The following is a 17,689-nucleotide window of genomic DNA, read 5'->3' as shown; positions in this document are numbered from 1 at the left end:
CAGTAAGATGAAATAAGCAAAAATATCCCATATTAGATGAAAATTCAAATATGCAACTTGGAAACAGGCTTAGTGGTATGTATCTGTCATCTTATAATTTACAGGATAGAAAAAAAAACAATAGGATTAGCTAAATCTGGACTTGACTTTATAGTAACTTAGAGTTGAGAAGTATAGTGAGTTCAAAGGCAACCTGAACTGCTTACTGAGATTGTCTCAAGATTACAAAAACAAAATTTTCTTTAGATAAAACACAGAAATGCAGACTAAATGATGGTGACACACACCTTTAATCCCAGCAGTTGGTAGACAGAGGCAGGCAGATCTCTGAGTTTGAGACCAGCCTGGTCTATAGAGAATGTTACAGAACAGCCAGGCCTATACAAGTTACCATGTCTTAACCTACCACCCCAAAAAACAAAGAGAAGTCCTACCTTCAAGTCTGAAACTACAGTTTTTCTTCAAGTACAAATGTAGTGAAGAAAACATTTCAACCTTCTGACAAGTAGGTGTTAGTATTTGAAAGTTTTTGACATCTTACATTTTCTGTTCAAGAAGCATACTATATTTTTTTCAGCTTCAAAGATAGATGTGTGGGTGTTTTCACATTATACTATCCCAAATATTCAGCATTTTGTAGCAATTAAATGATTTGGCGAATTTATAGGAAGCTATGAGGCTATTCTTCTATATTAAAATAATCTACTTTAGTATATAATGTGACAACTGCATAGAACTCCATGTGTATACGAATTCATTCAACAATGTATTATCTATTCATTTAAAGAACTAGAGAGCTTATGTTTCACTAATGAATGAGTTTAAATAATGAATAAGGTATCTGTCTGCTTTAGGGAACAGAGTCTCCTTTTACAATAATTGCCTTCCATTATGGTCATTTAGGAATGCAAAGAAAGATCACATAAGTAGATACGGGCACATAATTCCTGGTATCATTTATTTGTGAGACTAACTTTGTAATTTTTTTTTACAGTTTGACCTGTCTATACTGTTACTGATGTAGCATTTTAAGGACTAGACTCTGCCTCCAGTTACACTGGTATTGCCTAGGTAGACAATGACAAATAAGATATGTATACTTCGTTCCTGACTTAGGCACTTACAAGTACATTTTTAGTTCATCTAATATTTTATCTATTTTCCATAATTAGGATAACACTAAATTTAAGAGTAATAAAGTATCTCTTAGATTAAAATGATACACAAACTGAGATAAAAAAATATTCAGGCAAATATTTAGAGAATAAACTTGTAGGCAAAACAGTGATATCAAGTTTAAAAGAAGAGTGAACATGAAAAGGTATGTTTTGATGAAAAAATATAAAAGGACCTGTGGGACCATTGCTTCCTGTCATCTAGTCTCTATACAAATGTCGAAATTATGCAGTATTCATCTACCCATCACATCTACCTTTCAGCTACATATATAGAGAAGGGTACTCCCAACAGAAACTATTTACTAGAATGCAGATAGAAGTATCTCTAGTAAAGAATTGGACCAATGGTTCGGGTCTTAGAACCATTCTCCTTAATCCCTTCCTTCCTCCCTTTGTTCCTTCGTTTGTTCCTTCCTTCCTTCCTTTCTTCTTTCTCTTCTTCCGTTATTATTCTATTTTTATATGATATACCCCAAAACAGTTTTCTCTCCCTCCTCCCTTCCTAGTCTCTCTCCACTCATCTACTCCCTCTTTATTTCTCTTCAGAAAGATGCATACTTATCAATCAAGCATGACATATAAAGTTACAGTAACAGTAGATATCACCCCTCTCATTAAGGCTGGACATAAAGACTCAACATAAGTAAAATGATCCTAAAAGCAGACAAAGGTGTCAGAGATAGCCATTGCTCCCACTGTTAGGAGTCCCTCCATAAGACCAAGCTACACAAACATAAAATATATGCAGGTGGGCTAGCTCAGACCCATGTGGGATCCCTGATTTTTGGTTCAGTCTGTGAATCATTTTGAGCCCCAGTTAGTTGATACTGTGGATTGTCTTATGGTATCTTTCACCCCTTTGCCTCTTTGCAATCATTTTTCTACCTCTTTCATAGTATTCACTAAACTCTGCCTGAGTTCCTTCTACTGTTTTTCTGTGGGTCTCTACATTTGTTTCCCTCAGTTGCTGGATGGAGGCTTTCCGATGACAATTATGTTAAGCTCCTCTCTCTAGTATAGCAGAATACCATTAAGGATCATTTCATTGAGCCTTTATTACATTGTCACCCCTGTTTGATACTGTCCTGATACTATGGGCTACCCAGCATCTGGTTCCTTGCACTCTAGGCAGTAGCAGAGGTTAACTCCTATTCATGGCTTGGGTCTCAAATTGGACCAGACATTGCTAGGCGATTCACAAAAGTTCTGTATCACATTTGTCTGAGCACATCCTGTAAACAGGACAAATTGTAGGTCTAAGGTTTTGTGGCTGGTTTGGTGCCTGGTTCAAGAGATGGCCAGTTCAGATTCTGTATCCTCCATTGATAGGAGTTTTATGTATAATCACTATCAGATTCTTGCAAGGTTCCATTACACTAGATTTCTAGTTCATTGCCTAGATGCTCCCCAATTACAGTTGTATGTTCCAGGACCCTCTCCCCATATCTGATCCCTCCTGTTCCCAATCCCACCTGCCCCAGCATGCCAACTCCCATTATATCTATTCTATTTCCCCTTCCCAGAAAGATTTATACGTTCCTTCTTGAACACTTCTTGTCACGTAGCTTCTCTTAGTCTATAAATTGAAATGTGGTTATACATTATGCTAAAATCATCTTACATGTGAGTATATACAGTGTTGGTGTTTCAGAGTCTAGGTTATCTCACACAGAATGAATTTTTTTCTAGTTCCATCTAAATGCCTTAAAATTTCATAATGTTTTTGTTTGTTTATGCATTTTTGTTATAACAGCTAAGTAATACTAGATTGTATAAATGTGCTGTTTCAATTGTCCACTCTTCAATTGACAGACATCCAGGTTCTTTCTAATTTCTGGCTATTATAAATAAAGCTACATAGTTGAGCATATATCCTAGTAATATAATGGAGCATCCTTTGGGTATATTCCAAGAGTGGTATAAGCTGGTCTTGAATAACATCTATTGGTTATATATGTTTTCATTCCAACTAGAAATGCAGGAGTTTTCCCCCTTTATCCACATTCTTGCAAACACGAGCTGTCATTTGTGTTTTTGATCTGAGATATTCTGACACGTTTAAGTTGAAATTTTGTAGTCATTTTGATTGGATTGTCCCTAAGGGCTCAGGATATCGAACATTTCTTTGAGTGCTCCTTGGTCATTGTGAATCTTCTGCTGAGAATTTCTGTTTATATCTGTGTCCTGATTGGTTTATTGATGTACAGTTTTTGATTTTTAAATATGTTTTGGATATTAGCTCCATGTCAGATATGGAATTGGTAAAACTTTTTTATTCATTCTCCAGACTACCATTTTGTATTATTAACAGTGCCCTTTGCCTCATAAAAGCTTTTCAGTTTCATGAGCTCTCATTTATCAGTTTTTTTTATTTTATTACCTGCAATATCTGAAGCAGTTTTCTCCTGTGATACAGCAGTCAAGCTACTCCCCACTTTCTTTTCTATGAGGTTCATTTGCCTGGTTGAATATCAAAGTGTGATGTGCTTTCACATGAAGTTTGTGCAGGCTGATAGACATGAATCTATTTGCATTATTCTATATGCAAGCAATCAATTAGATCACAAACATTTATTAAGAATGCTTTTCTTGCATTGTATTTTGTATTTAATCAAAAATCAGGTATCTGTAGTTGAGTGCATTTAAGTCTGGCTCTTTAATTCAATTCCATTCATCAACCTGTCTTTTTATTACAATATCATATTGTTTTTATCATTATAGCTCTGCAATAGAGCTTAAAATAGTGTAACATCCAGAAGTTGTTTTATTGGACAGGATCATTTTAACTATCCTGGGTTTATTGTTTTCCCATATGACATTGAGTATTGTCCTTTCAAGGTATGTAAAGCATGATGCTAGAATTTTGTTAGAAATTTCATTTAATTTTAGATCAAATTTGGTTAGAAGGGCATTTTTACTAAGTTAATTCGCCTCTCCACGTGCATGGGAGATTTTTCCATTTTCTGATATCTTCTTCAATTTCTTCCTTCAGAGACTTGAATTTCTTGTTATACAGGGCTCTCATTTGCTTGATTAGCATCATGCTGAGAGGTTTTATATGGATTGTGGCTATTGTGAAGTGTGTAAGTGTATTGTGTCCCAGATATCTTTCTCAGCCCACTTACCATTTGTATATAGGAGGACTGCTGAGTATTTGTTTGTTTGTGTGTTTGGTAGGGTTGTTTGTTTTTGTTTATTGATGTTGCTGTTGTTTTGTTTTTAGTTAATCTTGTATACAGCCACTTCCTTGAAGTTGTTAATCAGCTGGAAGTTCTCTTGTAGAAGTTATGGAGTCACTTATCTGTGCGAATTTTCTTTCAAATCATCTGTGAATAGTGATATTTTGACTTCTTCTATTCCAACTTGTATCTTTCAGATCCTTTAATTGTCTCATATCACTAGTTAGATATTCAAGTACTATATTTAATATATATGGAGAGAGTGGATTGCCTTGTCTTGGCCTTGGTTTAAGTGGAATTGCTTTAAGTTTTTCTCCATTTAATTTGATGTTGGCTATCAACCTGCTGCATGTTACCTATATTGGGTTTAGTTATGGGCTTTGTATCCCTGATTTCTCTATGACTTTTATCATGAAGTGGTCTTGCATTTTGTCAAAGGCTTTTTTAGAATCTACTGAGATAATCATATTTTTATCAGCTTGTTTATATGATATTTCATATTGATATATTTTCATATGTTGAAGTCTCTGCTTCTCTGGAATGAGGTCTATTTGACCATGGTAGATGATATTTTTACTGTGTTCTTGCATTCATTTTGCGAGTATTTTACTAAATATTTTTGCATCAATGTTTTTGAAGTATTTTTTTTGTAATTACCTTTCTTTCTTTGTTAAATCATTGTGTGATTTGTGTATCAAAATAACTCTGGCCTCATAAAATGAAGTCAGAAATGTTTCCTCCATTTGTCTTTTGTGGAACAACTTGAGGAATATTAGTATTACCTTTTTTCTTTCTTTTTGAAAGTTTGCTAGAATTATATACTAAAACCATCTCTTCCTGGAATTTGGCTGGGGGAGGGGAAGGGATTTTTGTTTTCCATAGGGGTTACAGGTCTCTTTAAATTGTTTCTCTCATCTTAATATACACTCAGTAAGTGGTTTCTATAGAGAAAATTTCTCCATTTCTTTTAAATGTGTTTAAAAAGCACATTTAGTTTAGAGATACAAAGAAATGGAACTAAACAAGTAGTAAAAAAGATTAAATCACATAATATGCATTTTCTGGAAACATTTTTTTCTCTATTTATTTACAGCTTCTGCACTTTTACCATTAAACATGGAAGAGAGCATTTTCATAGCTGGTATTGAGGCAATCATGCAACCGATAGCTATGATAATATTTGCAATGAAGGTCATATAAGGGCCTAATAATTGGGCCTGAAAATAATTAATTTAACATGTAGCAATTTAAGAAAATAAGGATTTATTTTTACTTTGTTGTCTTAGAGTATGTGCAATTGTAGTGCTGTGCCTTGTTTACAAGTCCCAAAGACCACCAAGGAGTTGATTTCAATGCAGTTATACTTGGGTCTCTTTATTTCAAGTTCAAGCTTGGGCCACACCACTGTCTCTGATGCAGCAGAGCATAAGGGTGAAGCTTTGAGATCTCAGTGAGACAAGGTTTTATAGGAAATGATTAGCAAGGAAGGGGTTTTCTAGCCTTATACATATCTAAGTGGGAGGGGATTTTATAGAATCTTTTTTGTCCTTTAACATAATTGACTGGTGCTAGGAGCCAAAACATAAACTTAACTTTTGCCTTCCTCCTGATTGGTAGTTGATAGGAAGTAGTGTGCCAGGGTCAGGAATATAACCTGGAAGTGCAGGAGTGACCTGGTAACTGGTGCTACACTCTGGCTTGTTGAGGAGTTGTGAGATGTTGAAAGGCATCCTGATTCTTGGTTGAGCTAAGGCTAGAAACCCTGATGACCCTCAAGAGATGGTACACATTTTGCCTGACTCTCAGGAAATCAGGTCCATACCTAGCCACAGACCTCCACAGATTTGTGCCTATCAGTCATGTAAGGGCAATATCCCAGGCCCTTCCACAGGTAGAGGACATGGTCACAGGTCACATAGGCTCAAGACAGATCTCAATTATAATGAGGTACCTAAAGGCCTGAAGGCTTAGCCAATAACCTTTCCTTCCCAGACACTCCTCCCTGCAAAAGGTATTTAATCTCAAGCCCACACTGAGAAGTGGGATAAGGTTTTACTCATCCACATTCTGCCATGAAAATGCCTTAAAACCATGGACTGCCTCTTTTCACCAGGATCAGAAGTGGGGAGGCACAGAGATGGCCTCTGCCTTACAGAACTGCTGTCTAACCCCCCAAAGAAGGCCTCCCTGTACCATGGCTGCCACCAAGCTAAACCAAGCCAACCACCAAGTAGCCAAGGACTCACCCATGCCCTGCAGGACCAGTCAGAGCCCTCTCTTTTCTCCTCATCCCTGGGCTAGTTCCAGCTGCTGCTGCTTCTCAGTTCTCAGTTCTTCCTTGGCATCCAGCTGGTGCCTGTATGCCAGAGAGCCTGAGAACCAGACATCCCTGACCATGTTGCAGGTCCAGGAACACCAAGCCAGCTCCAGCTGTCCCATCCCTCCCTACCTCTCAGTGGCCTGTGTACACTTCAACATCTGAACTATTTTGAGTTTCAAATTTTCATCACTGTGACAAACTTCTTAGCAAAAGTAATTAATTTCACCATGGTAAGAATTTTTGGGTTCACTGAGTGGGATGAATTGTTCCCAGGAGTCTCCCTTTGTTATTAAAGTAGCACAAAGCAAATGAGTACTTACATCCCTACAGGGATGAATGGAGAAATGAGTTCTGGTGATCATCTGGCTTTCATTTTCTTCTTTTATTATTTTTATTAAGCCAGCATCCACATCTAGGATATGTGCAATCTACATTCAGAGTAGGCCTTCTCTCCACAAATGAAACTGTTTGGTAGCACATGAGCAAGTATACCCAGAGTTCTATCACTTAGGTCATTCTAATTCTAGTCAATCAATTCGACAGCCAAGATCAGCCACTACATACGACAAGGATTCAAGAGCAGTAGGACAAATGACTAAGTCAAGATTGCTTCTGCCCTAAGGAGGAACATTATAGTTATTGAAGAGGTTTCACAAAGCACTTATTCTTAACATCATTTAACCAAGAATAAGCCAACCTTTAAATCTTCTATTTCATGCTACCTGTGTCTTCTCTCAGCTCTTTCCATATGATATATAAGTCTGAAGCTGTGCCTGCTTCAAGGCTGTCTTATTTGTCTCTCCCCTTGCCTTTGATTGTCTGAATGTTTCTAGCAAATGGTGTTGTTTTTCCTTTCACTGAACAGCACAAAAGGAATCACACAGAGAATCCATAAGGGTTAATTTACAAAGTCTTTAACAGAGTTTTGTTTTGTTTTTCTTTTTTTTCTTAACACTTTATTTAAAAAATATAGACATACATACACAGATTTTTAAAGGCATTTTGGCATAATATTTTATGAATATTTTTGTCAGTACTTAATTCTTTTAGATGTTTGATAGCATGCATTGAAATCCCACTAGTTACCATAAGTATGAAGTACCTGTAGGACAAAACATAACACGGACATAGATTTCAATTTTTTCTTTTTTTTCATTTTTGGTTTTCATATACTCTATATATTTATTTTTTGAATTAAACAACCTTTTTAAAAAACAAAGATAGATGTACAAATTTTAAAAGCATTTTTGCATAAAATTATATGAATAGATTTTTGTCAGTACTTGATTCTTTTAAAGACATGATAATATCCCTTAAAATCTTACTAGTTTCAATGACCATAAAATACAAGTAAAACAAGATGTAAACTGGCAGTGGTCAAAGATTTCTTGGTGTTTAAAGATTAAGAATAATGATTTTCTTTCTTTTTTTGCCATTGTTTTTCTTGAACTTCATATAGTCTATAAGCTGTTTCTGGGGTGTTCAGATCATTCTGGGGTTAGTATCCAATTATCAGTGACTGCATATTATGTCTGTTCTTTTGTGACTGGGTTACCTCACTCAGGATGACATTCTCTAGATGCATCAATTTTCTTAAGAATTTCATAAAGTCATTGTTTCTGATAGCTGAGTAGTACTCCATTGTGTAAATATACCACAATTTTTGTATCCATTCATCTACTGAAGAACATCTGGGTTCTTTCCAGCTTCTGGCTATTATAAATAGGGCTGCTATGAACATTGTGGTGCATGTGTCTTTGTTGTATGTTGGAGCTTCTCTGGGGTATATGCCTAGAAGAGGAATAACTGGGTTTTCAGGTAGTACTAGGTCCAATTTTCTGAGGAACTGCCAGATTGATTTCCAGAGAGGTTTTACCAATTTACAACCCCACCAAAAGTGGAGAAGTGTTCCTCTTTCTCCACATCCTCACCAGCATCTGTTGTCATCTGAATTTTTGGTATTAGCCATTCTGGTAGGTGTGAGGTGGAATCTCAGGGTTGTTTTGATTTGCATTTCCCTGATGGCTAAGTATGTCAAGCACTTCCTTATATGCTTCTCAGCCATTCGGTGTTCCTCAATTGAGAACTTTTGTTTAGCTGTGTACCCATTTTTTAATAGGGTTGTGATTCTCTGGTGTGTCTACCTTCTTGAGTTCTTTGTATACCTTGGATATTAGGACTCTATCAGATGTGGGGTTGGTAAAGATCTTTTCCCAATCTGTTGGCTGATGTTTTGTTTTCTTGACAGTGTCCTTAGCCTTACAGAGACTTTGCAATCTCATTAAGTCCAATTTGTGAATCTTTGACCTTACAGCATGAGCCACTGGTGTTCTGTTCAGGAAATTTTCTCCTGTGTCTATGTGATCTAATATTTTGCCTACTTTCTCTTCGTATAGTTTTAGTGTACCTGGTTTAATGTGGAGATCTTTGATCCACTTGTTCTTGAGCTTTGTACAAGGAGATAAGAAAAGGTCTATTTCCATTCTTCTGCATGATGAGTGCCAGTTGGACCAATACCATTTGTTGAAAAGGCTGACCTTTTTCCATTGAATGTTTACAGCTCCTTTGTCAAAATTCATGTGACCATATATGTGAGGGCTCATTTCTGGATCTTCTATTCTATTCCATTGATCCATGTGCCTATCTCTGTACCAGTACCATGCAGCTTTTAACAAAATTGCCTTGTGCTATATCTTGAGGACAGAGATGGTGATTTCCCCAGATTTTGTTGTTGTTGTTGTTGTTGAGGATGGATTTTGCTATTCTAGGGCTTTTGTTATTCCAGATGAAATTGCACATTGCTCTTTCAAACTCTATGAAGAATTTGGTTGGAATTTTGATGGGGATTACATTGAATCTGTAGATTGCTTTTGGTAAGATTGCCATTTTTACAATATTGATCCTTCCAATCCTTGAGCATGGGAGATCTTTCAATTTTGTGAGATCTTCCTCGATTTCCTTCATTTGAGATTTAATGTTCTTGTCATACAGGTCCTTTACTTGCTTAGTTAGAGTCACACCAAAGTTTGTCTTATTGTTTTTGACTATTATGAAGGATATCTTTTCCCTAATTTCTTTCTCCGCATGTTTGTCCTTTGAGTAGAGGAAGGCTACTGATTTGTTTTAGTTAAGTTTATATCCAACCACCTTGCTGAACTTCTTTATCAGTTGTAGAAGTCTCTGGTGGAATTTTTGATGTCACTTACTTACACTATCATTTCATCTTCAAACAGTAATGTTTTACTTCTTCCTTTCTAATTTGTATCCCTTTGATTTCCTTTTGATGTCTAATTTCTCTGGTCAGGACTTCCAGTACTATGTTGACTATGTAGGGAGAGAGTGGGCAGCATTGTCTAGGCCCTGATTTTATTGGGATTCCTTCAAGTTTCTCACCTTTAAGTTTGATGTTGGCTATTGGTTTGCTGTATATTGCTTTTATTATGTTTAGGTATGGGCCTTGGATTCCTGTTCTTTTCAAGACTTTTAACATGAAGGGGTGTTGAATTTTGTCAAATGCTTTCTCAGCATCTAGTGAGATAACCATGTGTTTTTTTGTTTTTTTGTTTTTTGAGTTTGTTTATATGGTGGGTTATGTTGATGGATTTCTGTGTATCAAACCATCCCTGCATCCCAGATTTCTTGTTAAGTATAGATTAAGCATAATGATCTGTAAATACCAAAAACTGCCACAAGGCTATTTATTATCTTAGATCTTGCATTATTAATTATTTAAGGTCCAGGTGTACCACACTCTGAGACAGTGCTATACATTTATTTTATTCCTAAGAAGGACTGAGGTTTTATTTATTTCCTTTTTTTTTTTTTTGTCATTTGTTTTTCTTTTGCTTCATATAACCTGTGAGTTGTTTCTGGGGTTTTCAGAGGTTTCTGGGGTTAGTATCTAATTATCAGTGACTGCATAATTTAATATAATTTTACCCAAAACAAAGCCCAGCTGATCCTACCTGACTACAGAGGAAACAGTGCTACAAACAGAGTTTATAAGATATTTTCACTCTAGTTTTAATATTTCTGTTTAAGATTCATTTTACAAGATTCTTTTCAGTATTTTTTTTTCACAATTGGTTATTATACCAGAGATAGAAACACATGTGTTGTTCCTGTGTCAGGAACAAAAAAGAGTACATAAAGATAAAGATTAACTCTCTACATTAGTCTAGGTTGGAAATTTTTTTATATGGGAAATTCATGGCAAGTAGGATCATTTGTCTGTTACACATTTATTCTGAAGCTGATTTAAAAAGCCTGGCTGAGTACAGAGTAAGAGACAGTCTTAATATCTTTAAACTATATTCTTAAATTTGGGTATGTGGTCTAGCAAAATTATAGTATTTTCAAATGCAAGAGATAATTTTTGTAATGTTGAATTTCCACAGTAAGTAACATAGGTATATATAATTTATCTTGGTTTAAATAGTGCATAAAACTGTTTTTGAATTCAGGTTTTTAATGCAGTTTTCTTACAGTTTATTTATTATTTATATGTGCATCTCAGATGTACTAGTATGTGTGTAGTCATGAGAAAACCACAGGAGCAAATTTCTGTTCCCTACTATGTAGATCATGATGACTGAACTCAGGCTTTCAAGATTGTGAGCAAATGCATCTTCTCTACTAATAAAATTTTAATAATTAATAAAGTGAACTAATAATAATGTAGTAAAATAATTTAGACTTCAGTTTTCATTATATTGGCAAGCATTTTGCTAAAAATAATCTGTATTAAGATTACTTAAACTTTAAATTTGTCCACTGAAATTTTAAAAGGAGTAAACATATATGGAGAGATGACTTAAATTATTCACTTTTAGGTAATATGTTCATGTTTATCTTTTCATTGAATGTTATAGTTATTTCTTTTTTATTTTGCTACCATATTTATAGGCTTGATGGGCATAGCAAAATTTAACATTTTTATTTGGGAGGAAAGATGAATTTGATGGTCTCTATGGAACAAGTAATAGATATTTGCTCATTAAGTATAGTGATTATATTTGTTTTGAAAACTATGGTATGGTATTTTCTTTTGTTTACCATTTAAAATGTTATAACTTTTTAGATGTGGTCTTGTTGTGTATCTCAGCCTGGCCATTACCCTGTAAGCATCCTTCTGTTCCTATTCTACACTTATTGGTGTCCTCCCTCATTCCAACTTTCTGTTTTCTTCAGAGAAAAGATATACTAAAGCTAACAATATTTTAAGTTATTTTTTTATGCCACCTGAGAAATAATTAGGAAAATTTATGCATATCGATGTAACAAATAACTTACATAATTCTAAAATTCTAGAATCAGAATCCTCTTTATGCTTTGAAATTCAATTTTTGCTTGAGTCAATAAACAAACAAACAAACAAACAAGCAAACAAATAAATAACATAATGGAGCACAGGGGATCTGACAGTTTTCTGTGACCGGCTTTAAGATTGTAGACATGTTCCAATAGACCTCATTTTAACTGGTGATTGGCTATGAGAAGTCACACAGAAAAAAAACAGTTGCTTGAGCTATCTCCCCAGCTCTCAATTATAAATATTTTTATTTAAATGGTGGAGTAATATAATTTTTTTTGCAACTTATAGCTAAAATATTGCAGATTTGTGCAATGGTCTGTAAAACAGGTCCTAATTTTTATTGTTGTTTGTAAACTTAGGTTTAAATCATAAATTGCACACATATTATCCTTCTGTTCCTTTACTAGAAGGAAAACTGCAATTTGAAAAGGATTGTGTATATTCATTTCAAATTAAACATATTTGGGTTTTGTATTGATAGCAGTGGATGATACTTATCAAATTCTCTTTGCAATAGTCTATAAATTAAATTAATAGCAATAAGCCAGGGAACTGTGCCATTTGAATGTCTTCTTCCAAGTTTCAGCTGATCAGGTTATAAAGAGATGATCGATGCAAGTTTCCAGTTGATAAATTGGTTACAGCCATGAACCTTAACTCTAAGAATGAAGTGACTTCTTTTTTATTTATTTTGTCATTAAAATGAATCATATATTTAAGGTTGCCTTTTGCAAGTAGACCTTGAAATAAAATCTGACTGATTTATATTTCTACACCTTTTAAATTTAGCTCCAGTAAGTGAATTAAATTAACATCATTTAATTCACCTTTGTGGTGTAAGTAATAATTTCTACTTTACGTAACCTTATAACAATGTATTTAAAAGTCCTATTATGCACATGAGTTCAATATTTATGTTAGTTGTTTGTAATACCATGTAAGTGGAGTAATTTATAAATATGAGTAACGGCTTAAATGTGAAACGTGACCAACTGGTATGAATGTGGTCACATGGCTTCCAGAAAAATGTGCTGAGGATATATTAGATAAGAGAATCTGAAACCACATGTTACTAAGCATGTGTATGCTGGTAAGTTTTCTTCCCTTCTGATCCAAACTAGAATTCTCTTGGAAGATGGAAGAACATCAATTAAAAAGTGAGATTTATTTTCTAGTTGCATCCATTTGCCTTCAAAACCCATGATGCCCTACTACTTAATGGATAAAAAGTATTCCATTACCTAAATGAGCCTTACTTTTTGTATCCATTTTTCTGCTTTGAGATATCTTGGTTATTTCCAGTTTCTGGCTATCACAAGTAAAGCTACTATGAACAACGAGAACCACATACTCCTGTGGCATGGCATCTTTTGGGTATATACCCAATAGTTGTATCTCTAATTCTTTATATATATTTATATCGAATTTCAGAGGAACATTCAGATTAATTTCCAGATTGGTTGTATCAGTTTTCATTTCCATGAGCACTAAAGAAGTGTCCCTCTTTCACCACATCTTTTACAACATGTGCTGTCATCTGAATTTTTAACTTAGCCATTCTAATTGGTATAAGGTATAATCTCAGTGCCATTTTGATTGGTATTTACCTTATGACTAAGGACTTTGAACATTTATATAAATTCTCAGGGTCATTTGATATTCCTCTGCTTTGAATTCTCTATTTATTTTAATATGCCAGTTTTGATTGAATGGTTCGGTATTTTAAAGGTTGGCTCCTTGAGTATTTTTATATATTTAGGATATTAGCCTTTTATGAACTGTGTGATTAGTGAAGTTTTTGACAATTTGTAGGCTGCCGATTTGTTCTATTGATTATGTCCTTTGGTTACATCTTTTCATTTTCATGAGGTGCATGAAATTATTGACCTTAGATCCTGAGCCACTGAAGTTCCATTTAGGAAGCTTAACCCCATGCCAATGAGTTCAAAGTTCTTTCTTATTTTTGTTCTATTAGATTCAGTGTACCTGGTTTTATGTGGAGATCTTTGATCCACTTTAACTTGAGTTTTGTGCCAGTTGACAAATATGGTTCTTTTTCCATTTTTCTTTTCTACATACTGACTGCCAGTTAGACCAGCACCATTTATTGAAGAAGATACTTTCTTTTTTCCATTGTGTATTTCTGTCAAGCAACTGGAAGTGTCAGATGCAGATATTTGCACCCAACCAACCCACAGAAGCTGCTGACTTTCATTGAATCAGTGAAAAGTTGGAGGACACTGAATAGGAGGGTGACCTGGTGGGAAGACCAGCAGTCTCAATTAACCTGGAACCCTCAGACCTCTCAAATACTGGATCACCAACCAGACAGCATACACCAGAAAATATGAATCTCTCAACACATATACAGCAGAGGATTCTCTGGTCTTGGTTCACTCTGAGAAGATGCATCTAATCCTCAAGAAACTGAAAAACACAGGGAGTTTAGAAGTCAGTCTGGCTAGGTGGGTTGAAAATGGGGAGTGTGGAGGCAGGGAGGAGGTATGGGATGTGAAACAGTGGAAGGGTAGACTGGGAGGAGAATAAAATTTTGAGTGTAAAATAAAATTAAAAAATGAAAGTTTCTAGAAATATAGTAAGATGATTTTTCAAGTTTTTTGAGTACACCACACAAATGACCCCTCTATTAACTATATGCATTTTTCTACATTAGTCAACCTCTTCCTATTGATATAATTCTTTCATTTAGCACCAATGATCTTGATGTTATGACTGTGAATAATAAGTAAAAATCTATGTAATTTCCTTTAAAGCTCCAAGCAATTTGTTCATGTATAAATGCCTAAATGCCTTATTATTTGGGAGTATGTTTCAAAGCTTCTACCTCTATTTAGTTTTGTTGTTGTTGTTGTTGTTTTGTTTTGTTTTGTTTTTTGGGTATTTTTTTGATCTCTCGTTTCATTACATTTGTTTTTGTTTTACAAAGTAGAAAAATTATCTGTATAGAAATGCAGTGTACGCAGGTAATCAAATAACTGACTATTGCTGGCAGATACTACTTCGTATCAAGCTTCAATACAAGGAGTGCAAATGGACCCAAGGAAGCTTACAGAGAAAGAGAAATTTGCAACATCCTTGGAGGATGCTTAGGTTCTTCAATTGCTCTTCAGAAACTGTGAAAAACTAGAGTGATAGAACATTCATGGGATGTTTTAGTACATAATCAAAATTTATAGAATAATAAAGTTATAAAATATTTTTATTTTTTAGCATATAAATCATTGTACATTTTTATTTTTTAGAGATTATATTCATTAGCCATAGTTTAAAATTAATGATTTGAGCTAAGCGTATTCATATTCAAGGAGTTATGCTCTGTAAAACATTAAATTTTAAAAATTCATTTTTTGTGGAAATTGATAATCCCAATCCAGAGTTTTGCCCTATCTTGGACAACACAGCATTTATTATTTACAATAACACATATGCTATTAAAATCAATTTTCTATCAATAAACCTGAGTTATTACTTACTATATTTCATTTGGGCTTCTCTTTAACTTCAAATAGAAACCTGTAGGGCCATGTTTTCTTGACTCTGAACCCTTGGTGACTTTCTTTTTCACCTTCTTCTCCTCTTCATGGTTCTACTCTGAACCTAAGATAAGGAATCCTAAACATCAACAAATTTTATTATTATATTTTTCAGAGAGTATCATAGACATGTTTATCTTTCTTCATGGGCATCTTCTACTACCATCAATCATTAGAAATTGATAGTGACTTGAAATTCTTGTCATAAAGATCTTTCACTTACTTGATTAGAGTCACACAAAGATATTTTATATTGTATATATTATGTTTGTGACTATGGTAAAGTGTGTCATTTCTCTAACTTTTTACTCAGCTTATTTATCCTTTGAGTAGAAGAAGGCTACTGATTTCATTGAGTTAGTTTTATATCCAGCCACTTTGCTAAAGTTGTTTATCAGGTGTAGGCATTCTTTGCTAGAATTTTGGGGGTTGCCTAAATCTACTATCATATCATCTGTAAATAATGATATATTGACTTCCTCCTTTTCAAATTGTATTCCTTTGATTCTCTTTTTATTGTCTAATTGCTTAGGCTAAAATTTTGAGTACTATATTGAATAGATAAGGGGAGAATGCACAGTCTGTTATTGTCTCTGATTTTAGTAGGATTGCTTCAAGTTTCTTTCCTTCATATCATCCTGAGTGAGATAACCCAGACACAAAAGAATACACATGGTATGCACTCACTGATAAGTGAAATTTGGCTCAAAAGCTTAGAACACCAACCATAAAACCCACAAACCGTATGAAGCTTAAGAAAAAGGAAAATTAAATTATTGTTGCTTCAATCTCTCATAATGCCAAGAACAAGGCAATCACAGGAATTAAAGAGAGGGAGGGACCTGGCAGGGAAAGAGGAATCTGGGAATGAGAAAGGATGGGAAGGGAAAAGGGGGAGAGGGCAGTATCAGGTGTTGAAAGGGACAGAAGTACAGAAGGTTAGGAAATTGAATAGAAATGTGTAGCACTGTGGGATGGGAAACGCATAGTAACCCTGAAATAGTCCCAGATACCATGGAGGTGAGAGGCTCCCAGGACACAACAGGGATGACTTTAACCAAAATACCCAACAAAATGGGGAGATGCATCACATAGAGATGACCTCTAGAAGATAGACATGGTTCCCAGTTGAGGGATAGGGCCACCCATTCTTCTAAAAAATTTTACCCAAGTAATGTTCCTGTCCAGTGGAAAGACAGGAACAAAAAATTGAACAAATACTGAAGGAAAGGCCATCCAGATACTGTCCCACCTAAGATCCATCCCATCTGTAGACACCAAACCACCACACTAATGCTGTTACCAGAAAGCACTTGCTGTCAAGAGCCTTGTATGGCTGTTCCCTGATAGGTTCTACCAACAGTAGACCAATACACATGGAGATATTCATAGCCAACAACTGGACTGAGCATGATGCCCCAGTGCATGAGCTAGGAGAAAAACTAACTGAAGGAGATAAAGGGGATTTCAATCCTGTAGGAAGGACAATATCAACTAACTGGAATAATCAGAGTTCCCAGAAACTAAACCACAAACCAAAGAGTATACATGGAGGGTGCCATGGTTCAAGATATACATGTAACAGAGGATAGCCTTATCTGACATCAAATGGGACGTGAAGCCCTTGGTCCTGGGAAGGCCTGATGCCACAGTGGAGGGGAATACTAGAGCAGTGAGGCAAAAAAAGGGTTAGCAGGTGGAGGAGCACCTCCATAGATCAAAGGGGAGAGGAAGAAGGGTAAAGGGATGGGGGGATTGTGGAGGCTAGTAAGAGAGATATTACTTAAAATGTAAAGGAATAAAATGATTGACAAAAAAGAAGTTTATAGTAAACCCACTGTTTTAATGACTTCATCTTGATTAAAACCTAAGTATGTTCATCAAGTACTATACTACTCATTTCTTGTTCTTGTTCTTGTTCTTGTTCTTGTTCTTGTTCTTGTTCTTCTTCTTCTTCTTCTTCTTCTTCTTCTTCTTCTTCTTCTTCTTCTTCTTCTTCTTCTCCTCCTCCTCCTCCTCCTCCTCGTCCTCCTCCTCGTCCTCCTCCTCTTCCTTGTCCTCCTCATCCTCCTCCTCCTTTTTCTTCTACTTCTGCTTTTGTTTTTTCTTCATTTTCTCTTTCTCTATCTCCTTCTCCTCCACCT

Source organism: Micromys minutus, assembly GCF_963924665.1.
Source record: "Micromys minutus genome assembly, chromosome: 15".
NCBI classification, from domain to species: Eukaryota; Metazoa; Chordata; class Mammalia; order Rodentia; family Muridae; genus Micromys; species Micromys minutus.
This window is presented reverse-complemented; position numbering follows the sequence as displayed.